Source organism: Desmodus rotundus, chromosome 8 (assembly GCF_022682495.2).
Source record: "Desmodus rotundus isolate HL8 chromosome 8, HLdesRot8A.1, whole genome shotgun sequence".
NCBI classification, from domain to species: domain Eukaryota; kingdom Metazoa; phylum Chordata; class Mammalia; order Chiroptera; family Phyllostomidae; genus Desmodus; species Desmodus rotundus.
This window is the reverse complement of record NC_071394.1, coordinates 62062223-62090098: the sequence shown is the minus strand read 5'-3', so window position 1 is coordinate 62090098 and position 27876 is coordinate 62062223. Positions and strand designations below refer to the sequence as shown.

General features: G+C 34.6%; 1 pseudogene; it reads left to right on the top strand.

Moving 5' to 3' along the window:
- Window positions 1-2252: 2252 nt before the first annotated feature.
- On the top strand, window positions 2253-9423 carry LOC112320806 (elongation factor 1-alpha 1 pseudogene; annotated as a pseudogene).
- The last annotated feature ends 18453 nt before the right edge of the window (window positions 9424-27876 follow it).

The following is a 27876-nucleotide window of genomic DNA, read 5'->3' as shown; positions in this document are numbered from 1 at the left end:
AAGAATGAAGAGGCAATAAGGGAAATGCAGGACAACATGAAACGTAACAATATCCGTATAATAGGAATACCAGAAGGAGAAGAAGAAGAGCAAGGGATAGAAAACCTGTTTGAAAAAGTAATGATGGAAAATTTCCGTAATCTGTTGAGAGAAAAAGTCACTCAAATGCAGGAAACACAGATAGTCCCAACAAGAGGAACCCAAAGAGGCCCTATGCAAGACACATCATAACTAAAATGGCAAATTTCCAAGACAAAGAGAGGATCTTAAAGGCAGCAAGGGAGAAACGGGAAGTAACATACAAGGGAGACCCGAGAAGACTAGCAGCTGACATCTCAATGGAAACGCTCCAAAACACAAGAGAATGGGAAAAAATATTCCAAGTAATGAGAACCAGAGGCCTGCAACCAAAGCTACTTTACCCAGCAAGGCTCTCAATCAAGATAGAAGGCCAAATAAAGAACTTCCCAGATAAAAGAAGTCTACAAGGATACACCTCCACCAAACCAGCTCTGCAAGAAATGCTAAAGGGACTGCTTTAAGGAAAGGAAGGAAATGAGAAAGAGAGAGAGGAACACAGGTAGGAAAAAATGGCAATGAAAAACTACCTATCGATAATAACCTTAAACGTGAATGGATTAAATGCTCCAATCAAAAGACATAGAATAGCTGAATGGATAAGAAAATATGACCGAACATATGCTGCCTACAAGAGACCCACCTCAGGACAAAAGACCTACACAGACTGAAAGTGAAGGGCTGGAAACAAATTTTCCAAGCAAATGGACAGGAAAAAAAAGCCAGGGTAGCAATACTCATATCAGACCAAATAGACTTCCAAAGAAGGGCCATAAAGAGAGACTCAGAAGGTCACTTCATAATACTGAAAGGAAGAATCCACCAAGAAGACATAAACATTGTAAATATATATGCACCCAACATAGGAGCACCCAAATACATAAAGAAAATCTTGGAGGACTTTTAGAAAGATATTGACAGCCACACAATTATAGTAGGGGACTTTAACATCCAACTGTCAAAAATGGACAGATCTTCCAAACAAAATATCAACAAGGATATTGTGTCACTTAACAATACCCTAGAGGAAATGGACTTAACTGATATATATACAGCCTTTCATCTCAAATAAGCAAAATACACATTCCTTTCAAGTGTACATGGAACTTTTTTCAAAGATAGACCACATGATAGGACACAAAGCAAGCCTCAACAAATTCAAGAAAATTGAAATCATACCAAGCATTTTCTCTGACCACAAGGGACTGAAACTAGAAACCAACCCCAAAGGAAAAAACCCAAAACACTCAAAATGATGGAGATTGAATAGCATGCTATTAAACAATGAATGGGTCAAGAACGAGATTTGGGAAGAAATCAAAACCTTTCTGGAAACAAATGAAAATGAACTCACAAAAACCCAAAACCTACGGGACACAGCAAAGGCAGTCCTGAGAGGGAAGTTCATAGCAATACAAGCCTACCTTAAAAAGATAGAAACATTTCAAACAAACAACCTAACCCTACGCCTACAAGAACTCGAGGAACAAAAACAAAGACAGCCCAGAGCAAGCAGAAGGAAGGCAATAACCAAGATCAGAGCAGAGTTAAATGACATAGAGACTAAAAACACAATTCTAGGGATCGATGAATCCAGGAGCTGGTTCTTTGAAAAGATAAACAAAATCGACAAGCCTTTAAGCAGGCTCATCAAGAAGAGAGGAGAGAGGATCCAAATAAACACAATTAGAAATAAAAGAGGAGAGATTACAACTGATACCACATAACTACAAAGGATTGCAAGAAATTACTACAAAGAACTGTGTGACAAGAAATTTGAAACCCTAGGTGAAATGGACACATTTCTAGAAAAATATAATCCTCCAAAACTGAATGAAGAAGAAGCAGAAAACCTGAACAGACCAATAACAGCAGACGAAATTGAAGCAGTCATCAAAAAACTCCCAACACACAAAAGCCCTGGACCAGATGGTTTCACAGGTCAATTCTACAAAGCACTTAAGGTAGAGCTTGCCCCTATCCTTCACAGACTATTGGAAAAAATCCAAAATGATGGAAGACTCCCAAATTCTTTTAATGAAGCCAGCATCATCCTAATTCCAAAACCAGATAAAGACACAACAAAGAAAGAAAACTTCAGGCCAATATCGCTGCTGAACATAGATGCTAAATTCCTCAAATAAATATTGGCAAACCACATCCATCAATACATTAAAAAGATCATACACCATGACCAAGTGGGATTCATCCCAGGGATGCAAGGATGGTACAATATTCGCAAATCAATAAACATAATACATCACGTCAATAACTGCAAAGACAAAAATCACATGATCATGTCAATAGGTGCAGAAAAAGCATTTGATAAGATACAGCATCCATTTCTGATAAAAACACTCAGCAAAGTGCGAATAAAGAGAACAGTCCTCAACATAATAAAGGTCATGTATGAGAGACCTACATCCAACATCATACTCAATGGACAAAAACTGAGAGCTTTACCACTATGATCAGGAACAAGGCAAGATTGCCTTCTCTCACCAGTCCTATTCAACATAATACTGGAAGTCCTAGCCACAGCAATCAGACAAGAAAAAGCAATAAAATGCATCCAAAGTGGAAAGGAGGAAATGAAACTGTCACTGTTTGCAGATGACATGATAGTGTACATGGAAAATCCTATAGACTCCACCAAAAAACTACTCGACCTAATAAATGAATTTGGCAAAACAGCTGGATACAAAGTCAATGCTTAGAAATCAAATGCAATCCTGTACACCAACAACGAAACTGCAGAAACAGAAATCAGGAACAAAATCCCATTTGATATAACAACAAGAAAAATAAAGTACCTAGGAATAAACCTAACCAAGGAGGTAAAAGACTTGTACTCAGAAAACTGCACAACACTGAAGAAAGAAATTAAGGAATCCATAAACAAATGGAAGCATGTACCATGCTCATGGATTGGAAGAATTAACATCATCAAAATGGCCATACTACCCAAAGCAATTTATATATTCAATGCAATCCCTATTAGAGTACCCATGACAGATTTCACAGATATAGAACAAACATTTCAGAAATTTATATGGAACCATAAACGACCCCAAATACCCGCAGCAATTTTGAGAAAGAAGAACAAAGCAGGAGGGATCACAATACCTGATGTCAAAATCTATTACAAGGCCGCTGTAATCAAAACAGCCTGGTACTGGCATAAAAACAGGCACATAGACCAATGGAACAGAACAGAGAGCCCAGAATTAAACTCAAGTCTTTACAGTCAATTAATATTTGACAAAGGAGGCAGAAGCATAAAATGGAGCAAAAACAGCCTCTTCACCAGATGGTGTTGGGAGATCTGGACAGCTACATTGAAAAAAATGAAACTCGATCACCAACTTACGCCATACACGAAAATAAACTCAAGATGGATAAAAGACTTAAATATAAATTATAACACCATAAAAGTCCTTGAGGAAAACATTGGCAGGGAAATCTCAGACATTCCATGCAGCAACATCCTCACAGACATGTCCCCTAAAGCAAGGGACATAAAGGAAAGAATAAACAAATGGGACCTCAGCAAAATAAAAAGCTTCTGCAAGGCTAAAGAAAACAGCACCAAATTACAAAGAGAACCAACAGTATGGGAAAACATATTTGCCAATGATACCTCAGACAAAGGCCTGATCCCCAAAATATATAAAGAACTCACACGACTCCACTCCAGGAAAACAAACAACCCAATGAAAAAATGGGCAAAGGACTTGAACGGACACTTCATCAAGGAAGACATACGGCGAGCCCAGAGCCATATGAAAATATGCTCAGCATCACTAGCCATCAGAGAGATGGAAATTAAAACCACAACGAGGTACCATTTCACACCAGTCAGAGTGGCCAACATAAACAAATCCACAAACAAATGTTGGAGAGCATGTAGAGAAAAGGGAACCCTAGTGCACTGTTGGTGGGAATGCAGACTGGTGAGGCCACTGTGGAAAACACTATGGGATTTCCTCAGAAAACTAAAAATGGAACTGCCCTTTGACCCAGCAATTCCACTGCTGGGATTATACCCTAAGAACCCTGAAACACCAATCCAAAAGAACCTGTGCACCCCAATGTTCATATGAGCACAATTTACAATAGCCAAGTACTGGAAGCAACCTAAGTGCCCAGCAATCGAGTGGATCCAAAAACTATGGTACATTTACACAATGGAATTGTTCTCAGCAGAGAGAATGAAGGATCTTATACCCTTTGCAACAGCATGGATGGAACTGGAGAGCATTATGCTAAGTGATATAAGCCAGGCACTGAGGGACAAATACCATATGATCTCACCTTTAACTGGAACATAATCAATAGAAGAAAAAAGGAAACAAAATATATCCAGAGACTTTGAAGTTAAGAACAATCTAACAATAGCCATGTGGGAGTGGGGAGGGGACAGTGGAGAGAGGGGATTACAGGAGCTACTATGAAGGACACATGGACAAAATGAAGGTTCAGGGTATAGGCGGGTTCGGCTTGGGTGGGTGGAGGCCTGGGGAGAAAAGGCAGACAACTGTATTTGAATAACAATTTTTTTTTATATTAACCATCCCCAAAAGTAACAATAGAATTACCCAATGACTGAGCAACCCCTCTTCTGGGTATCTACCTGAAAAACTTGAAAACATTTTTTCACAAAGACTTATGCTCGTTTATATTAATTGGGTCATTATTCACTGGCCAAGACATGGAAACAAGCACGTGTCCCTCAGCAACCTGGATAGAACTTGAGAATATCATACGAAGCAAAATACATCAGATAGAAAAAGTCAAGAAATATATTATTTCACTCACATGTGGGTATAGAACTGAAAGGATTACGTGAATAAACCCAACAAACTAAGAAAAACTCATTGACACAGATAACAGTATGGTGATTGCAAAAAAGAAAGCGGGTTAGAGGTAGTAAGGGTTCAAGGGGGCCAAATATATGGTAAAAGAAGGTTTGAATTTTGGTGTCAGGCACACTATGTAATATACAAGGTAAGGTATCATACAATTGTACACTGGAAATCTGTATAATTTTATCAACCATAGTTACCCCAGTACATTTATTAAAAATTAAACATCACAATTTCCCACACTAGTTTCTCCTATCATCAAAAAGCCATAGTTCAGCAAAAAAAGACACTCTTGCTACTAGAAGATACTCTGCTCTGAACCCACTAGAAAATATCAGTGGTGTTGGCAGCTTCTTTTTATAAGATACAATCACATCTACTTTATTCTGGAACACAAACTCTATATATGGACATTATTTTAAAATTTTTCATGTATTCTGGGAATAATAATAGTCATCATTTTTATTTTGTGGTCAAGTCAAACACTTTACAAATAAAATCCCTGAAAAATTAAAATTATCTCTGCTTGTAATCACAAAACTCCCATCACACAAAAGCACTGGACTGGATGGGTTCACAGGAGTTTTTACAAAACTTTTAAGGAAGAGCTAACCCCTATACTTCTCAGATTATTCTGAAAAACCCAAAAGAGGGAAGACTTCCAAATTCTTTTTACAAACTCAGCATCATCCTAATCCAAAACCAGTAAAGACACAACGAAGAAAGAAAACTACAGGCCACTATCATTGATGAATATAGATGCTAAAATCTTCAACAAAATATTGGCAAACTGCATCCAGCAACACTTAAAAAGATCATACATCATGATCAAGTGGGATTCATCCAAAGGATACAAGGATGGTACAACATTCACAAATCAATAAATATAATACATAACATAAACAAAAGGAAAGACAAAATCACATAATCGTATCAAGAGATGTGGAAAAAATCATTTGATAAGGTACAGCACCCATTTATGATAGAAACACTCAGCAAAATGGGAGTAGAGGGACCATTCCTCAACATAATAAAGGCCATATACAAGAAACCTACAGCCAACATCATATTCAACAGGCCAAAACTAAAAGATTTCCCACTAGATCAGGAACAACACAAGGATGTCCACTTTCACCACTCTATTCAATACAGTATTTGAACTCCTAGCCACAGTGATTAGGCAAGAAAGAAAACTAGAAGGCATTCAAATTGGAAAGGAGGAAGTAAAACGGTTGCTGTTTGCAGATGATATGGTAGTGTACATAGAAAAATCTATAGACTCCACTAAAAACTCCTTGACCTGATACGTGAATTTAGGAAAAAAGCAGGATACAAAGTCAATATTCAGAAATTGAAGGCATTTTTGTACACCAACAATGAAATATCAGAAACAGAAATCGGAAAAAAAATTCTATTTGATAAGGCAACAAGAAAAATAAAATACCTAGGAATATACCTTACCAAGGAGGCAAAAGACCTGTACTTAGAAAACTACACAATACTGAAGAAATTAAGGAAGACACAAATAAATGGAAGCATATATCGTGTTCATGGATTGGAAAAATCAACATCATCAAAATGTCCGTACTACCCAAAAGCAATTGATAGATTCAATACAATTTTTATTAAAATACCAATGACATATTTTACAGATATAGAACAAACATTTCAAAAATTTATATGGAACCATAAACAATTGTGAATAGCCCTGGCAATTTTTAGAAAGAAGAACAAAGTAGGAGGAATTACAATATTCGATATCAAAATGTTTTACAAGACCACTATCGTCAAAAGAGCCTGGTGCTGGCATAAGAACAGACACAGAGACCAACACATAGACCAAAACAGAATAGGTAGCCCAGAAATAATCCCAAGTCTCTATGGTAAATTAATATTTGACAAAGGGGGCAGCAGCATAAAATGGAGTAAAAATGGCCTCTTCAACAAATGATGTTGGGAGATCTGGACAGCTACATGCAAAAAAATGAAACTCAACCACCAACTTACACCACTCACAAAAATAAGTTCAAAGTAGATAAAAGACTTAAATATAAGGGACACCATAAAAGTCCTAGAGGGAAACACATACAGGAAAATCTCAGATATCCCACACAGCAATGTTTTCATGAATATGTCCCCTAGAGCACTGGCCATGAAGGAAAGAATAAACAAATGGGAATTCATCAAAATAAAAAGTTCTGCACAGCTAAAGAAGACATCAGCAAAAGGAAAAGGGAACTAACTCTATGGGAAAATGTATTTGCCAGTGATGTCTCAGACAAGGATTTGATCTCCAAAATACATAAAGAACTCACATGACTCCACTCCAGAAAGACAAACAACCCAATTAAAAAATGGACAAAGGACTGAAACAGACACTTCTCAAAGGATGATATACAGAAGACATATGAAAGGATGCTCAGCATCAATTGCCATCATGGAGTCACAAATTAAAACCACAATGAGCTACCACTTCACACCAGTGAGAATGGCCATCATAAACAAATCAGCAAACCACAAGTGTTGGAGAGGTTGTGGAGAAAAGGGAACCCTAGTGCACTGTTGGTGGGACTGGAGACGGGTGCAGCCACTGTGGAAAACAGTATGGAATTTCCTCAGAAAACTAAAAATGGAACTGCCCTTTGACTCAGCAATTCTACTGCTGGGATTATACCCTAAGAATCCTGAAACACCAATCCAAGAGAACCAATGCACCCCAATGTTTATAGCGGCACAATTTACAATAGCCAAGTACTGGAAGCAACCTAAGTGCCCATCAGCAAATGAGTGCACAAAAAAACTATGGTCTATTTGCACAATGGAATTCTATGCAGCAGAGAGAAAGAAGGAGCTTATACCATTTGCAACAGCATGGATGTAACTGGAGCGCATTATTCTATGTGAAATAATCCAGGCAGTGAAAGACAAATACCATATGATCTCACCTTTAACTGAAATCTAATCAACAAAACAAACAAGGAAGCCAAATACAAACAGAGACACTTAAATAGGAACAAACTGACCATAACCAGAGAGGATGGGGGAGTAGGATAATAGGGGATAATAGGGGAAGGGCCATCAAGGAACATGAATAATGGATATATGGACAAAGCCAAAGTGAGTAGGTTTGAGGGTGGGAGGCAGGATGGGTGTCGTGGAGTGGTGTGTTGGTGTGAAAATGGAGACAACTATACTTGAACAACAATTTTAAAAAAGGAAAAAAATATTAAATTTTTGTCTGCTGTTCAAATAATGACACTAAAGATGGGAGTCAAAAAACTTTCCAAGGATAGATTTATTGTAAATTCCAACCCAAAATCTAGCACAATCAGACCTACTTCAGAGGTCCTGCTTTTTTTTCTGCATCTATTTATATTCTTTTTTTATGGCCACAATCCTACATCCCCCACCCAAGTCTTCCTTGAACATCAAGAGGTTATTCACTGCTGCCTGCCCATCCATCCCTACTCATGTAACTCAGAACCACAGCTAAGTCACCCCTGTTGCTTTGCAAAGTGCAGAGCTCTTTATAGAGTCACCCACATGGAAAGGACCTCAGGAACAAATAGACATCTACAATTCCTAGTGCATCCTCATGATTTGGTTTGGAGCTCATCTTTTGAAACAACAGTGCGTTTTCTCTTCTCAGGTGGATAAAAACAGATCTCAGTGCCAAGTCATTAGAATGGCAACATGTTGGAGCCAAGTACTAACATGCCTTGGTTCAAGAGATGGAAAGTCACTTGTAAAGATGGCAATGCCAGTGGAACCATGATGTCTGAAGCTCTGGATTTCATCTTGCCACCAACTCATCCAACTGACAAACCCCTGTATCTGCCTCTCCAGGATGTCCACAAAAGTGGTGGTATTGGTACTGTCTCTGTGGGTCAAGTGGAGACTGGTATTCTCAAACCTGGCATGGTGGTCACCTTTGCTCCAGTCAATGTTACAACTGAAGTAAAGTCTGTTGAAATACACCATGAAGCTTTGAGTGAAGCTCTTCCTGGGGACAATGTGGGCTTCAATGTCAAGAACATGTCTGTCAGAGATTTTCATTGTGGCAATGTGGCTGGTGACAGCAAAAATGATCCACCAGTGGAAGCAGCTGTTTTCACAGCTCAGGTGATTATCCTGAATCTTCCAGGCCAAATCAGTGCTGGATATGCACCTGTTGTGTATTGTCACACAGCTCATATTGCTTGCAGAATTGCTGAGCTGAGGAGAATATTGTTTGTCATTCTAGGAAAAAGCTAGAAAATGGCCCAATGTTTCTGAAATCTGGTGAGGCTGCCATTGTTGATATGGTTCCTGGAAAGCCCATGTGTGTTGAGAACTTCTCTGACTATCCTCCTCTGGGCCACTTCTGTTTATGACATGAGACAGACAGTTGTTGTTGGTGTCATCAAAGCAGTGGAAAAGAAAGGTAGCTGGAGCTGGCACAGTCTTCAAGTCTGCCCACAAAGCTCGGAAGGCTAAATGATTATTATCCCCAACACCTGCCACCCCAGTCTTAATCAGATGTGGAAGAACAGTCTCAGAAATATTTGTTTCAATTGGTCATTTAAGTTTAATAATAAAGGGTTGGTTAATAATTACAATGCATTGTAAAACCTTCAGAAGGAAATGGTTTATGGACCATTTGGGGTATTTTTGTATGTGTAGCAGTTTTTAAGTTATTAGTTTTTAAAATCAGTGTTTTTTAATGGAAACAACATGACCACATATGTCACAGAATTTTGAGATCTATTTAAACAAAGTTTAATGCAGAAAAAAAAACCCCACTACATCTCAGGTCAGTAATTACATAGCTACTCTATGTACTTTGGGGTGATAAGAAGTATGATGGCATTTCACTGTTAGGGGTCCCAAAGTCTTTCTGCAGCGGATATCCTCTACACTGCAGAGTTCATGTTCTAAAATATAAGATTACTAACATATCCTCCAACAATCTGGATTAAATACTTCCATCTATTGTGTTTGATGTTATATATGGACAGAGACTAGTCCTATTTTTTTGTCTTACAAAGTTGCTCAAACATTATTTATTACTGATCTTGCTTAACTGTTTTATATGTGAATATCTTGACTCATCATAGTGAATAAACTTACACTTCATTTTGTGTGGAGGAAATGTTCAACGTTTTTTTTTGTTTATTGAATGAATGAATGAATGAATGGATAGCTATAGCATAAAAATGAATTCATGAAATGATAATCTAAAAATGGAGAGTAAGTATGTAAAAACACAAATTTACACAAATGTTAAAGACCAATTATTCTACCTTTTAAGCCCCTTTCATTTGTGCAATATTTTGAATACATTGATTCCAAAATTTATAACATCCTAGACTCAAATCATGGTTGTACGCCTTTGCACATTTTATGAAAAGAATCTGAAAGAATCATATTTCAAGAAAAATAATAAATATAAAATGTTACAGGTAGAAATGGGGAAATAAAAATGGATTTACAAGGAAAATTTATGATAGAGTAGTCCTATTTACAAAAAAAAAAAAAGACTTTTTGTGAGTGGGTAGGCCAATTCCCACAGAATTCCTTTTCCAGAGCAACCCTCCCCCTTGTGGGTTTATATGGACTTGGAAAAATATCTCTCCTGCCAAGTTACAAGGGAGTATGCTGTTTATAATGGCATGTCCACAACCTTCCCTATTGAAGGTAGCATCGTGCTTCTTTTAACAAGTTCAACTTTCAAATGGATGAAGATGAAGAAGGAGGAGGAAAGGTTTTTAATACCTTATCCCATCTTTGTGAATGGTTGTAGATTACCCCCTTTCTAAATGTTTTTCTAATTAAAAATAGCACACTTTTAAAATGTGGAATATACATAAAGGGATAAAGAATGAAATTTTTATAATGCCTATGGTCCCGTAACAGAGAGATAATGACTGGTAATATATTTATTCTCTAGTCATATCTTTATTTTCTGTGTGACCTGGATTGACCACACGCCAAGATTTCAGTAAGATTGTTAATTAAATTTTGTTTCCTTATCCTGTGGTACCTACAGTATTTTCTCTAAGAGATTAGTGAATTCACTGTGCATATCATATATATTTATATATTTACATATTGGCTAATTACTTACGCTGTGTTCTTTTCCTCTACTCAATATTTTTGTGACCAGTACTTTATCTATGCTCACCCCAACATTGACACAGATTCTGTATTCCTTCAAAAATATTCAGTGAATGCCAACTCTATATTGGCACTTTTTAAGATATTGGGGAACAACTATGAGAAAAACAAATGGAATCTATTTTTACCAAGTTATATTCCAGGGGTGATAAAGAGGACAAGGGCAGACACATAGGCAAACAATTCAGTGTAACACCTCATGTGTTGGATGGGATGGAAAGATATGGAGAAAAACAAATCAGAGGAATAGGGTAGGGTTACAAGGGTAGAAGATTATTCTCAGATATATATATATATATCTGAGATCATTTGGGGATCTGAACATAGTTTTCCAGTTCTGAAGATACTTGAATTGCTATCTCATCCTACCCAACTAAAAAGAAAGAAAAAACAAAAACTCTAGGAGTTAGATGTATTTAGACTTTTACTTTAGTTTCACAAGAAATAGAAGAGAGTCACTACAGCAATACAAAAAAATGAAAATAAAAGATTAGATTATTTTTTCTTGAAAATTCTCAATAAGGCTTTAACCTCTTGAGGTGTTGTTAATCAGCCCCTGCCTTTTTTGCTCCTCTTTCTCTTTCTCCTTTTTCAAGCACCTTACTTCTTTTTTCTCTTCTTTTGTGTTGTCTTTCCCCTTCCCTTGATATCACTCTTCCCCTACCCTGTCTATTCATGAATGACTATCCAGATACATAGATTTATTTTTAATAAGAAAGATGTATAACCCTCTATATAGAAATCTACCTATCATCTTCTTCATTTCTTACTGTTTAATAACATCAGTTTCCCATAATCTACATTTGGAGAAATCATCAAGGTACCTTCCTGAACAAAGAGTGTTCCACCTTGAGTATAAATTATAATTGTTAAAGGTAAGGTAAATTTCTTGCTGTACCATATATGCATATGTTTGTAAATAATTGGAAACATTTAGATGCTTTGTACACTTCTATTATTTCATAAAATATTAGCTCTTTGCCATGTTGTTTGAAAGTTTAAAAAGCTTTAATTGATACATATCATTTTCCCATGTGCATGTATTCTCATTTATACACAGAACTCAATGATTATGAAGCATTCTGGCCATTTCAGTTATTATTATTATCCCTCAAAATAATGTGGAGGTAACACCACCTACAACTCTGGAACAACAACTGCCTGGGTGCTATGCTATCTGGAGACATGACTGAAGAACTGTGAAACTCTGGACAGGTTACTTAGAGCTTCTGGTCCTTAATTTTCTCATAACTATAATGCTAGTATAAATTTTCAGAGAATCATAGTGATAATTAGTTAATATACAAAAAGCTTTAAGAAAAGGACTTGATATCCAACAACTGTTCATTAAATGTTATGTAGCATTGTTGTTATTGTTAGAATCTTTATTACATTTTGGACAAATATTTGTGTGTGCATTTCTGATGATTCATTAGGGTTAGACATGGACATAGTAGGTAAAACCAATGTAAAATATAATGAGCTTACAGTCATGGTTTCTGGTATGGGTAAAAATACTTGCCTAACTTTATTAGTACTGAATGATATGCTACTAAAATATTTAATAAGTTGACACACAATAATGATACTACATTATAATTTGCATTTGTTTTATGTTACTAGTTGCTATAAATTTGACTGTTTTCACCTGTTTATTAACATTTCTTCTGCCAATTATTATCTATTTATAACTCTACCCATTTTTCTATAAACTTTTAGGTTTCTAAGAATGTATTTTAACTAGGTAGAATAAGTATAAATATAAAAGATTTTATATAAGAGCATACCTTTGATTTTAGGAACTATTTGACACATAAATCTCTCCATAAATGGAAATCAAGATATTCAAATACCACCAATGAATTCCTTTAGCAATATGTTCTGATCTTAGAGAACTTTAATATGTGGCTTTTTTATTAAACAAAAAGATATCTTTACAAAGTTCCATTAAAAAAATGTTTCTGACTGTAGAGTGATAGAAACAAATCCAATGAAAAGGCTATGTTTTAAAAATTAGAATAATCCAGAACTCAATGTATAAATGATAACAGTAAGATTTTTCTGGCACTTTGTAACTTCAATTTATGAAAATCCCAGCAGTGTTCTGTTTAAATTATAGGCTTTACGACAGCCAAATTGAATTCTGATAGCTTACTATTATAAGATCAGTCGGCCAGTGACTGTTACAGATTCTGCCTTAGCAACTGTGGATTTCTATTAGGGCACTGTGGGAAGCTTCAATTTTAAGGCATATTTAGTTATGCTCTTATGTGATATAAACGACTATCTTAATATTTAAATTATTTTCTTCTGTTGAACTATAAAAGATATATTTCTGTTTATATTCTGAAACAGAAGACAGATATATTCTGTGGTTTTAATTTTTCACATCTGTTCATTGAAGCACTCTGTCTTACAATAATAATCTTTTTTTGTTTCCTTTTTTGTTATGAGACTCTGTGCATTCAGTAAAGGCTCCATGGAAAACATTAATAATCTCTTGATATAAGTGTTATTTCTGATTTGGAAAGGAATGCAAATTTTCATATCAGAAGTGTCTCTAGGGTTCAAGTTCCTACTATTTTTAATTATTAACTTAGGGGCACAGCTGAGACAAATTTTGAATGTTGGGATTCAGTTTTCAATTAGATTTCAGTCTGTTCTTTGTGTCTATGAGTCTGTTTTTGTTCTGTTAGTTTATTTTGTTTGTTATATTCCACATAAAAGTGAAATCATGTTGTATTTGTCTTTCTCTGTCTTATTTTAACTTAGCATACTTTCCAGGTTCATCCATGCTGTCAATAAAGTATAGATTTCCTTCTTTTTTTAACAGCTGAGCAGTATTCTATTGTGTAAATATCCCACAGCTTTTTTATCCTCTCATCTACTGATGAACACTTGGGCTGTTTCCAGATCTAGGCTATTGTAAATAATGCTGCAATGATCATAAGGGGCATATATTCTTTAGAATTAATGTTTGGGGTTTCTTTGGATATATTCCCAGAATTGGAATCACTGGGTCAAAGTCAGTTTTAATTTTAATTTTTTTTGAAGTAACTCCATACTGCTTTCTACAGTGGCTGTACCAGTCTACATTTCTACCAACAGTGCATGAGGGCTCCCTTTTCTCCACATTCTTGCCAATGATGATAGCCATTCTGACAGGTGTCAGATGATACCTTATTGTGGTTTTAATTTTTATTTCTCCCATGATTAGTGATTTTGAGCATTTTTTCATATGTCTCTTGGCCATCTGTATGTCCTCTTTAGAGACATTTCTGTTCAGGTCCTTTGACTATTTTTTAATTGGATTCTTGAGGTTTGGTTTTATTTTGGTTTTTGGTGTTAAGTTTTATAAGTTCTTTATAAATTTCAGATAATAGCCCCTTATCAGATGTTTCATTGGTGAATATGTTCTCCCACTCAGTGGGTTGTATTTTCATTTTGTTGATAGTGTCTTTGATGTGCAAAATATTTTAATTTGATGTAGTTCTATTTATTTAATTTTTCTTTTGTTTCTTTGCCCAAGGAGATATATTGGAAAAAAGTATCACTAGTAGAAGTACCTGAGATTTTACTGCTTATGTTTTCCTCTAGGATTTTTATGGTTTTGAGTCTAACATTTAAGTCTTTAATCCATTTTGAGTTTATTCTTGGTCATGTGTAAGAAGGTGGTCGTTAAATTTTTTTTGCACGTCTGTCCAATTTTTCAAACACCACTTATTGAATAGATTATATTAAGCCCATTGTATGTATATCTTGCCTCCTTTGCCAAATATCAACTGACCATAAATGTGTGTATTTATTTCTGGGCTATTTTGTTCCATTGATCTATATGTCTATTTTAATGCTAGTACCATGATGTTTTGATTACTATGGCTTTGTAGTATAGTTTGATTTCAATCTTTTATTCAACCTGTGAGTATAAAAGTAAAATGAAAACAACTAGAAGCAGTTAAGGTTTTCACCCAGACATTTGCTTAGTGAGAAATAGAAGAAATTTAGTCAATGGGGTTGGGCACTTCCCAGAATGATATCCTAACATATTCTGAGTGCTAGGAGAACTATTTTTGCAACTTCTTGACTCCTGTCAGGTTATAAAAATCATTTTATTGGTCTTTGAAGTTCCCGCTTATACTTATTAAATGTAAAAATATACTTTTATTGCCTTAATTAATATAAACACTACTTTTATCTCATTATCTAAAGACACACGGCCATGCAACAATTATGTAGGTAATTGTGTAATAATGGAAAGACAAAGTTTATTTGTTTCGTTATTATGGTTTCTGAAAACTTTACAGAAGAATTTACCAGTATTTAAATGTACCTGAACATACAAGTGTATCTACTGTTTTGGAGAAAATCACCCACATAGAAACAATTAATATGGGATCTTTTTGTGGAAGAATGCTCTCAAATCAATTATATACAGGAAAGATTCCCAGAGCAAATGCAAAATCTCTGTTTAGACACCAAAATATGAGTTAATACTACCCCAAGGGAGAAGAAAAGCATCTGGCAATACTTGCTCAGTACAGAATATTTCCATTATGAATAGTAATGTAACCTGGTCTTAGAGCCCAGTTTATCTACCTCTGTCAGAAAATAGATTCTAAGACTATTCACCACAGAAATAAGCAAAGCAAAATTTATCAGCCAATTCTCTGATGCTATTTCATTATATTATTGATAGATAATTGTTTACAATGTTATTATAATCCTGGTTGTCCAAAAAGCTCTGAAAAGCAGAAATCTTATTTAGGACTGCTTTAACATATGCTAGAAAAGTTTCCTTTGGACCAACAGCAGGATGAATTGATCTTTACACTCATGCCCAAGGCTGCTCTGAATCAGTCAACCATTGGATTAGACTCTTCAATCAATGCATGTTTAATGTGCCAGAGTCATAAAAAACAAGGAAAGACTGAACAGCTGGTTCATGTTCAAGGAGACTAAGGAGACTAAAGGGCATAATGCAGTATAGGATCATTGATAGGATCTTGGAAGAGAAAATGAACAAGTGGAAATATTGGTGAAGTTTGAGTAAGTCTGTAGTTTAGTTAACAGTTTTAAATCAATGTCAATGTTCTAATTTTGATAAAATTTAGGGGTGGGTACATTTTTGTAAGTCTAAAATTATTATACATTTTAAATTAAAAACAACTCATTGAAAAAATCAACACAAGTTAGGTAAAAAATCTCTTTAAGAGTGAAGAGAAAATGACTGGTCTGAGCAAGGTATTACTTGTATATCAAAGAGGAAAAGTCAATAAATATACTCCATTCTCAATTTAACCTAAGAGTTAACAAAACACTTTGCTAATTAGACCATCAAGCAGATATTAATTTATGGGCCTTCTGAATTTAAGATTTTGGAAAATCAAATATCCCATTTAAATTAACCACAGAGAAATCCAGTTTTATTAGTTACCTTTCAAAAACCAGGGCCAGCAGTGGCATCTATACAGGACACCGCAAATCTGTATGGAGCTGGTCCCTATTTCTCCTCATGAATGTGTTCTCCAACCCTCCACTACACCCTGACCCTGCCACGTACACACTACCACCACAACAAATGGCTGCCACTATTCCCTTCATTAATTCACCCAGATCACATGATCAGGATACCAGAATTGTGCTGACTCCCTGCTTAAGTTTGGGTGATTCTCACTCATGTTGGCCAAAGACTGGGATAAGGCTCTGGATTATCGTTGCCTACTCCTAAACTATAGCTTGGGTAAATCCATAAAAAAAGACTCTTTTATCTCCTTTCCCAACTACAGCCCCACCTCTGATCTAAAAGACTCTTAGAGAAGTAGGAGACACTACCTAATAGCTACTGGTTTTGTCATGTGTGAATATAAGGCTCATGGAAGCTAAGAGTGGTTAGAATATTATTCCTTATCCAAATGTACCTATAGCTACCAAAAATGCATATGTCTCAAATATGATAGTTTATCAAGTGTTACTTAGGAGCAACATTGAAACAAATCATTCCCCGGTTGCATGCTCTCGAGTTGTAGCATTTTGATTCATTCTATACCACAGAAACTTCTCATTCAGAGAGGGCCAGAAAAAAAGCTTTTCCCCTCCAATATCCCTGGTAATGACTTTCAAATGTTGGCATTTATGCATGAGCAGAAGACACTTTTCAAAGGATAATGTAACTGAATTCATCTTCTTCGTTTGACCTTTAAATGACTTTCAGCCTTGCCTCACTTAACTATCTCTCTTCCTGGTTTTGCCATTCTCTCATCTTCTAAGATCATTGAGTCAGGGCATGAAGATGACCCTCCTCAGAAAAAAATCTCCTTGGTATTAATGATCTGTCTGTTTTGGATCAAAGCTTCAGAGCTCAATCCCAAAGAAAATTAGAACTAATACGTAAGTTGTACAATTACTTTTTTAAATCCTTCACAAATATAGACCTTCCTCTTCTCAGGTAGTGACCTGTATAGATTTTATTTGATATTTTAATGGTATTTTCCCATAGAGTAATACATTTTTAAAAGGATTTCAAAATTAGAACATTTTACCTAAACTTAATAAATCAAAACAGTACTTAGAGAAGAATTACAAAACATAATAGTTATACTTCTTTCACATATCTATTGTAAATTATAAAAAAAATTACCAAATGAGAAATACTCATTTCTCATGAAATGTAAAATAAAATTTTTACAGTCAATTTTCTATCTGGAATTTCCTTCTTAGACCATCAGAGTTATAAAGGCAATTGATCTATAAGAATAAAACAGAATAATCCAACAAAATGCTCACTGCCTTTGTGATGTTTTATTTTTAAGGCTCAACTACTTATATACAAACTTTACATTATATTATTTATGTTATATATGTTCACATTGTACAAAGGAAGACAATAGTTTTGACAATTACAGGAATGACTCATAAGATGTTTCAGTCAACAACGGACTGCCTATCCAACAGTGGTATACGACACAGCCTAGGTGGGGAGTAGGCTATACCGTCTAGGTTTGTATATAACTACACTCTCTGATGTTCACATGACTGCAAAATCACTTAATGACACATTTCTCAGAATGTATCCCTATTGTTAAGCAGCATATGACTATACAGAATTGCTGAGTCTCCAATAAAAATTATAGATAAATTGTTATCATTTCTATATAGAGATGTCTGTTTTTTAAACTATAATTGCATAGTAGGAATTACTGACATAAAAGTTGGTAATAAGTCACCAACTTTTTCTGATATGTCAGTAAAAAAATTTTATTGTGCAAATTTTGTGCAAATAACAAAATAAAGCCTTTATAGAATGGTAAATTGAGGCATGTAAATTTAAAATCATGAATTTGTTTAGGGATTTTATGAAGTTATCCTGAAAAGACCTTAATTATATATTTCACTTTGCTTGTATCTACAAAATCTTTAATAAAAATAGAAATAATGTCAAATCACATTCTTAGGAAATGAGCCCTTTTTTAGTTATATAGTACTATTATGTATTGGAAGTAAAAAAAATATTCTAAAGTAAAGTGAAATGTGAAGGTTATTAGAGGAATCATAAGAGTTGTAATATTAACAAAATAAGGCATTATAAAATGTAATTTATCACAAACATGTTTTAAGACTACCAGTTTTTCTAGATTTACATGGGTTTCAAAATTTTTTAAACACAGTCAACAAAAATTAGCCATGTTTATATATGAACAAATATATATAGTGGCAATAAATGTATAAAATATTTACTTCACTAAATTTCAACAAATGTCTTATCAATTATCCAAAGTTTTGAGTGCTATAATTTTTCCTAGTTCTCTCTTTGTGCCTTTGTGTGTGTTGGTGTGTGTGTGAGAGAGAGAAAGAACTTTGCTTTAAAATTACGTGCCATTGAGCATTTAGGTTCACTTAAATTTCTTTCATTAAAATTGAAACAAATCATTGTCAGCTTACAAATGCTGAGAAAATAAAGACTAATGATTTCTTATTTAGAGGGTGCCCAGTTTGATAGAAGAGACTTTCATGTGTGTGACTCAATAAAGTGCAATATGTTAAGTGTTAGGGGACCTCAGGAAGAGAGCCGATTTATACACTCACAAACAGTGGCTACTCATTTTCAAAGGAACTAGCATTGAAATGGGCTGTGTGCAATATGCTTTGTTTTTGTCTCTGAATTCTCTATTATCTCAACAAAAGTTCCTCCAAACCTGTGACTTTATAATTCTGTAATTTCAGTTTTAGAGTTAGAGCATATAGGAAGAAGTAATGCATGATGAGACAACTCCGTGATGATTGGACTTCTAAATATTGTAATACTATTGCACAATATTAGCTGAGTAGACTTCTGACAGCAGAAGATGGTTAAATGCCTCTCATGAAATTATTTTATTGAGTCTCTTTATTTAATATATAGTGTAAGTGGGTACTGGAAGGATTTAGCATTTTCTCTAAGTTCCAGAGTTAAAGGGTGACAAATCAGGACTAAATTTAGATTCAGACAGAGTGTGAGTGTTTAGCATAGTTCTATTTCCTAGGCTATATCCATGTTCCCCACATTTCATCTGGATCAGAAAACAAGCATATTCTCTCTCCTTGATGCCTAAGTGTTTGCTTACTGTCTTCATTATTAGTTCTAAACAGTCATTTTAGAGAAGTAGAATGACTCACATATGAGTTTTATAGGCTGGGAATTCACAGTATCATTCATTCATTTTTTATTAGTGAGGTCATTTTTTGCCATTTATTCACAAAAGTAACTATTATTTAATATTCTCTGGTAGAATTCCTTGATCCATGACACAATTACAAGTATTAAGGTGCTTGATATATTTTACATACTGTTTTCAGGTTCTTACATTTTTCTGCGGATAGTCTAATATTTTCATGGTTACATAGATTTCAGGGAAAACATAACTTAGCCACTTATGTATCTGGAATAAATTTTTGTAATTTTTTCTAGAATTTTTCATTCTTGACACGGTTACAGATATCCCCCATTTTCCCCCATTTCACCCCCATCCACCTAGTCTCTGTCCCCCCACCCAGCATTCACCACAATGTTGTCTGTGTCCTTGGGCTTTGCATATATACATATATGTTCTTTGGCTAATTTCTTCCACTCCACCACCCTCCCCTCTGAGATATGTCAGTCTGCTCTATGTATCCATGCCTATGATTTTATTTTGCTCATCAGTTTATCTTGTTCATTAGATTTCACATATAAATGAGATCATATGCTATTTTTTCTTTCTTTGACTGGATTATTTCATTAAATAATATTCAGGTCCATCCATGCTGTCACAAATGGTAAGAGTTCCTTTGTTTTTACAGTCATATAGTATTCCATTGTGTAAATGTACCACAGCTTTTTTTATCCACTCATTTATTAGTGGGCACTTCAGCTATTTCCAGATCTTGGCTATTATGAATAACACTGCTATGAATATAGGAGTATGTACGTTTGGTTGGTGTTTGGGGATTCTCAGGATATATTCTCAGAAGTAGGATCATTGGGTCAAATGGCAATTCCAAATGGCAGTTTTTTGAGGAAACTCCATATTGTTTTCCACAGTGGCTGCACCAATCTCTATTCCCACCAACAGTGCACAAGGATTCCCTTTACTCCACATCCTCAACAGCATTTTTTGTTGATTCATTGATGGTAACCAATCTGGCAAGCATGAGGTAATATCTCATTGTGGTTTTAATTTGCATCTCTCTAATGATTAGTGATGTGGAACAATTTTTCATATGTGTATTGGCCATTTGTATATCCTCTCTGGAGAAGTGTCTATTCAGGACCTTTGCCCATTTTTTAATTGGGTTGTCCATCTTCCTGGTGATGAGCTGTATAAGTTCTTTTTATATTTTTGAAATTAACCCCTTATCAGTTGTATCACTGGCAAAATATGTTCTCCCATACAGTGGGTTCCTTTTTCATTTGGTTGATGAATTCTTTTGCTGTGCAGAAAGTCTTTAGTTTGTTGTAGTACCATTTGTTTATATTATTTCCTTTGTTTCCCTTGTCCTAGGAGATAAATAAGCAAAAATATTGCTTTATGAGATATCTGAGATTTTACTGCATATGTTTTCTATAGGATTTTTATGGTTTTGTGACTTATATTTAAGTTTTTTATCCATTTTGAGTTTTTTCTTGTATATTGTGTAAGTTGGTGGTCTAATTTCATAATTTTGCATGTACCTGTTCAATTTTCCCAATACCATTTATTAAACAAACTTTTTATTCCATTATATATTCTTGCTTCCTTTTTCAAATATTATCTGACCATAAAGGTATGTGTTGATTTCTGGGCTTTCTGCTCTATTTCATTGATCTTTTTGCCTGTTATTATTCTAGTACCAGACTGTTTTGGCCTGTTATTGTTCCAAAACAGGATAGTTTGATATCCTTCAACTTCATTCTACTTTCTCAAGATTGCTGAGGTTATTTGGGGTCTATTTTGGTTCCATATAAATTGTTGGAATATTTTTTCTAGATCTCTTAAATTTACCATTGGTATTTTAATAAGATTTGTGTTGAATTATAGATTGCTTTGGGTAATATGGACATTTTAATGATGTTAATTCTTACAATCCATGAACACAGCATATGCTTCTACTTGTTTGCGTCTTTTTGTATTTATTTCTTTAATGTCTTATAGTTTTCCTAGTATAGGTTTTTTTACCTTCTTGGTTAAGTTCATTCCTAGTTACTTTTTGTTGTTCTTGCAATGGCAAGTGGAACTATTTTCTTAATTTCTCTTTCTGAGAGTTCATTATTGGTGGACAAAAGTGAACCATTCTGAGTGAGCCATTCAGAACCACTCTGAATATTAACTTTGTATCCTGCTACTTTGCTGTATTTATTTATTAAGTCTAGTAGTTTTTTGGTGGAGTCTTTGGAGTTGTCTATGTACAATATCATGTCATCGGTGAATAATGACAGTTTTCTCTTCTCTTCTTTCTCCTTGTTTCTTCCTTCTTCCTCTGTCTCCTGTTTATATAAAGTTCCAAATCAGCTACTTTAATGGTTTTGGTTTTTGTTTTTTAAGTTGAATGCGTGGCAGTTTAACTGTAAGTCCAGTCCAGGTCTTGAAGCAAGTGGATGACATTGCCAGCTACTCTACAGCCATCTTGGAACTCCCCCCAGACTTTAGTAATTTTGATTTTGAAAAAAAATTATTTGTTTCAGGTTGTCCATGAATTCACACTAATTTGTTCTATTTTTCCCTCTAGATTTCCTGCACTGTCATTTCATTGTGAGATAAAACTACACATATGGCCCATTTCCTCAAATAACACCTTAATAAATAACACATTTTCTTCTTTCCCTGAAGTTTCTTCTGTTCATGACTTACAGACATGATATAAATAGTGAAGTAGTTATTTAAAAATCAAGTTATATTTCATTGTTGCCTAATGGATTTTAGATACGAATAATGTGATGTAATGAGTTACACTGCCCTGATATTCATGGTAACATATGAGATTATTAGGAAAGAGAAGGACTAAAGAAAAATATGGACTAAAGGAGAATTTAAGGGAGAACATGTGAAAATTGTTAGAAATCACAATCATCTCATTCTTAATTTAATGTAATTAAAATGAGCTCTGTTTAAAAGGTGTGTACATATTTGTGTTTGGTATTTGGAGAGATAGATTAGTAAAACAAATTAATTATGTACAATATGCCAAGAGCAGCCTAAGGAGAGAGAGTTAGGAAGGTTAATAGTTGTGTTAAACATTTTAAAACTTAAAAAGGAAAATAAAAGAAAAAGTTGAGTAGAAAAATAAATAATAAATACATTTAGGAAAATAACATTAAAATGGTACAAGTCAGTCTCTGGGCAAGCTATGCTCCCACATATTATCTTGCTGAATACTTCTGATAGCTCCATGAGCCATGAGCAGACTTGATAAAATAATTTCCTTTAAGGCATTTAGCAACCTTCTGCTGTCAGAAGTCTACTTGACTAATATTCTGTAATAATATTTCAATACTATTTAGAAGACTAATAATCAAGAGTTGTCTCATCATGCATTAATGCTTCGTACATGTTTCTAGCTCTAAAACTGAAAGCATGGGAACATCATGGAATTATAGAATTATAAAGTTTCTGGTTTAGAGGGGCCTTTGTTGAGATAATACAGAATTCAGATACAAAATAAAGCATATGAAACTTAATTAACCATGATCTCATTCATTATTCAGTGAAGAAGAACTTCTGACTTAGAAAGGTATAATATGGTCAAGACCATACAGCTTGGTCATTGGAGAGCCTGAGCCTCATTCCATGCTGCTACCCAGTTTCACTAAATGGAAGGTCTAGAATTTGAATCATGCATTTTAATTTACAACCTTCACTCTATTTCCCAATGTTGGATTATTTGTGATACTATGGAATTGAGAAGATCATTTATCTAGTCATGAGAAAAAAAGTTGTAACTGAACAAGTATTGCTCACCCACCCACAAAGTCTACCTTCCATACAGAGCAAAAAATATACCAATTCCAACATTTAAAGTATGGTTTCCTAAATCTTTAATACTACTTTAAATCTTTACCAACTATGTTTTAAAATTTCCCTTTCTTACTTGGATTTTTATTTCTTTTAAAATCTAAAACATCATTAAATATAGCAAGCATACAACAATTAATAATGAAAATGTAATTCCAAAATACTATGATAAGCAGCAAGTCTAAACTTATACAAAAATTAGTTCACCTCTCTTGCCACCATCCTGAAGACTGATGGAATCATGGTCCATGAGTTCTTAAATGAGTAGGAAATTCCAGATCAATGGCTTTCCCCTGAAACACCTTGATCCAGGCCTGGAAAACAATTTCCCATATTTTGTTTCTCAGCAGAAATGACTTTGTTAACTTCAGCTGCCTGAGGGGCATTTCAGGTAAAGATGTACCCACAAACCAGGTCTCATTAGTTTGCTTTCCAGTGTCTCTGATATACATGTTTGTTTTTGTTCCTTATAATAAAGAAATGGTAGCTATTCTCATTTGCTCTATTGGGATGCAAAGCAGAGGGGCAGAAAGGTACTAAGGTAAGAGCCCTGAGCAGAGTATTCAAGTGCAAGTTCTTCTCTTAGTCCTGCCACTGACTGTGGATGCTGACAGACGCACAGCTATTCTGGGTCTCTGCTTATTTGTAAGCTAAAATTCTCAGATTGTCTTTAATAACTCTGAGAATCTATGTGTTAAGTATAAAACAGACCTGGTTTCAGTACCTGCTCTGCAGATATAAGATATCTTTGAGCACAAAACAGAGAAAACCCATGCAGGAAATACATATAATAGCTACTCTGAGAAATGTAATTTGCAAAATTATAATCAAATATGAACATTGGGTATTTAAATAATTGTATGTGTCTGAATAAACATGTAAGACAGAAAACCTAAAATATTGTGAAGTGGTATTCCTAATGAGTTATAGGACTGGTTGGGTTCAAGTTTCATCTAGAAGTAGTGATTAATGCATGTAGGAGAATGAAGATTACAATAATAATAACATTAATAATGAATAATTCTATAGGGCTAAATTCTTGTTATAATTCTCTTGACTTTCCAGACAAGTCCAAATGACATTAACATAATAAAACTGTATAGTAATCTTATAACTGCAGTAACACAATATGCCCTTTCAAATGGCAGTAAGAGAAATTATTTTTCCTTTTAATTCATTGGTGTTGATAAAATAATGATACTCTAATATCCTGCAACATGGAACATACATTTCTTCAACCATAATTTATCAGATGTAAAAGATGTGAATTCTATACCATTTTACTCAAGTTAATAATTATAATATAACATTTAAGCAGGATAATAAATTGTTATTGAGAAAAACTATCATATTGTTTATTACATCATTTACTAATTTTGTTCTTGTTACATATTTCATATAAAAACAACCTTAGCATTTTTTCCTAAAAGTTGTATTAGGTTTATGAAAATATTCACAAATGTAAACTGGAAAAGAGCCAGTCATTTTAGTAAAAATAATGAAGCCAATGATAATTTAGAAAATAACTTCAAATAGAAAAACTAGAAAGACTCTTATCTCATTAATTTTCCATAATCTCTTTTAAGAATGGTTAAACTGTTAACACAGGAATGACTCTTGAACACATTATTTTTTCTATTAGTAAAGAAATATTTCCAAGGACTAGTCAGCAGTAAGACAACCTTGTTCTGAATTCCTCCATGTTACTGGTTCACAAAGTGTAGTCCAAGGACCAGAGCATTAGCCTCACATGAACTTTTCAGGAATGCAGGTTATTGTGCCTCATCCACAACTAATGAAGGAGATAGCCCAGTGTGGGCCCAGCAGTCTGTATTTTAACAAGCTCTCCAGGTAATGCACAGTGAAGTTTGGGAATCATTGTTCTACATATGTGTGTGTGTGTGTATTTTAATAGACTTTATTTTTTCGAGAAGTTTTAGGTTCACATAGCAGAATGTGTGCAGAGTTCCCATATATTCCTGTCCCACACATGCACAGCCTTCTCCAATATAAGACCTTATACTGAGTGGAGCATCTGTTATGGTTAATGAGCCAATACGTGTCATACTAAGAATGAAAATAATCGTTTCTTCTGGAAATCATATTTTTGTATCTTTAAGAATTTTCTTTAAGAATTCACTTAGCCCTGGCTGGTGTGGCTCAGTGGATTGAGCCAAAGGGTCACTGGTTTGATGTCCAGGCAGGGCACATGCCTGGGTTGCAGGCTAAGTCCCCAATAACAGGTGAACAAGAAGCAACCACACATTGATGTTTCTCTCCCTCTCTTTCTCCCTTCCTTCCCCTCTTTCTAAAAATAAATAAATAAAATATTAAAAAAAGAATTAGTTTAAAAATAACATAAAGTATTAACTGGCATACTTATTGTGCCTATTACTTGTTCATCTCATTTGCCAGTTAAAATTTTTGCTGTGATAAAACTGAAATCTTAATGATCACCTACTGCCAGGCATAGTGCAGTGTTTTAAAGGATTCAGTGGGGTCTTGAGAACTCACTACACCCCCAGATCCTTTCCTCCTGGTAGCATCCCATAGCAATCAAAAGCAAAAGCAAAGGTCAAATATCTCCAGTGAACTAAGGTCTTTGTCGTTCTTACATAATTTTAGAGTTATCTTTTTAGTTGAAATTTTGCCAGATTATCATAGTCACTTGTAGTTGTGTGCCTTGATTACCTGTGTAGAAGCTGTGGTATACATACATTCTTGTGGTATTTTGTATATTTTAATTGATCTATTATTCAAATATTAGAATTTCTAGTGGGGGTTAGACATTATGCCCAACAATGAGAAACACAATTCCTGGGGAACGCCTCAAAGAATCCGTCTCACTCACACAAGAGCAATAGCATTCCATTTACTGATTTGCTGCCCAAGTGTGTACCTTATATTCCAGTGTCTCAGAACTTTTAATTATAGAAGATACTTTTGAAACTGAAAGAGGTGCTGTCTGTGATTACTCAGTTTAACTGGCAAGCTGAGATACATAGCCACCCAATTTAAAATTTCTTCTTATAGTCCAGACTCTTTTCTTTTTTCTTTACATTTATTTATGTTTCACAATGTGTGACATTTAGAGACTATTTGTTAATATCATGGGTATGCTACAATGATGACCATAACTCAGACAATATTAACCTATTGCATATAGCATCTTGTGGTGCTTTCATCTTATTAAATGGAAAACTAACAACATAAATATTAGAAAAATTTGTTTCCCAGAAAACATTCTGTATTTGCTTGGTTTGTCTTCTCCCCATTCAGTTGTGTGTGCAGCCTGGCCAGCTGGGACCCTCCACACTGCACTGTGCTTCTTATTCTGTTTGCTGATATGATCAGACAAATTGAACTCAGTCCCTATTTTAGACACCTGGAGTTCACTTCATCTCCAGGCCTGCAGACCTATTTCATGAATTAATGCTGCTGTGTTTAGGTATATGTTCCTATGAGTATAATAGAAAGAATTTTTAAGCTTATAGGATAATTATATTTAGAATATTACATCTTAGAAGAATATATTCTCTCATATACATAGTATGCAAATTCTCTGTTTACTGAATGGTAATTAACCCTCAAAAATTAGTGGAGAAAAATAACTTGTAAGGATAGTGACTGAATCAAAGATAATCTTTTATTTATGAAAAGAACATGCCTTTCAGAATTTGTGAAGTAATGAATATAGTGTTTTGTTCATACAGAGGTATTTTTAATTAATATTCAAAGCAGACATCTTTTTACAGCACTTTTTATTTTATTGGTAATTCAAAAATATGAAATGGAAGAAGGGATAAACATGGGAAAGACAATGTTTGGGGGGATTTTTCTTCTATTTTAATTTTTGCTTCACCTAAAGAACGATTAATGAAGGCCTCTTCATCACAGTCCTGTTTTACTGTTTATCTATTATGTACAGAGAGGTTTTCTTAGGAAATATGGTGGGAAAGTGTCCTGGGACTTTGCAAGGACATTTACTCTACCAAAATTGTGTCCTTTATTGGAAAGGTGGGAAAATTTCCATTTTGCAATCCCAGTTGACAGTTTACACCTGAAATTCTGAGTTACAGGCAAAAACTGCAGTTTGTAAGGAGTTCAGGGCCAGGTGCAATGTAATACAATGGCTACCTATGGTTATCAACACAGACCATCTGAAATTCTTGAGGGCCATAGAATTTAGAATGCCCAGGACAAATTTTATGGTGCCCCTTGAAAAATAATCAGGTGATATTGGGTTAGAAGGGATCCTTGTGCACTCTGCTCAT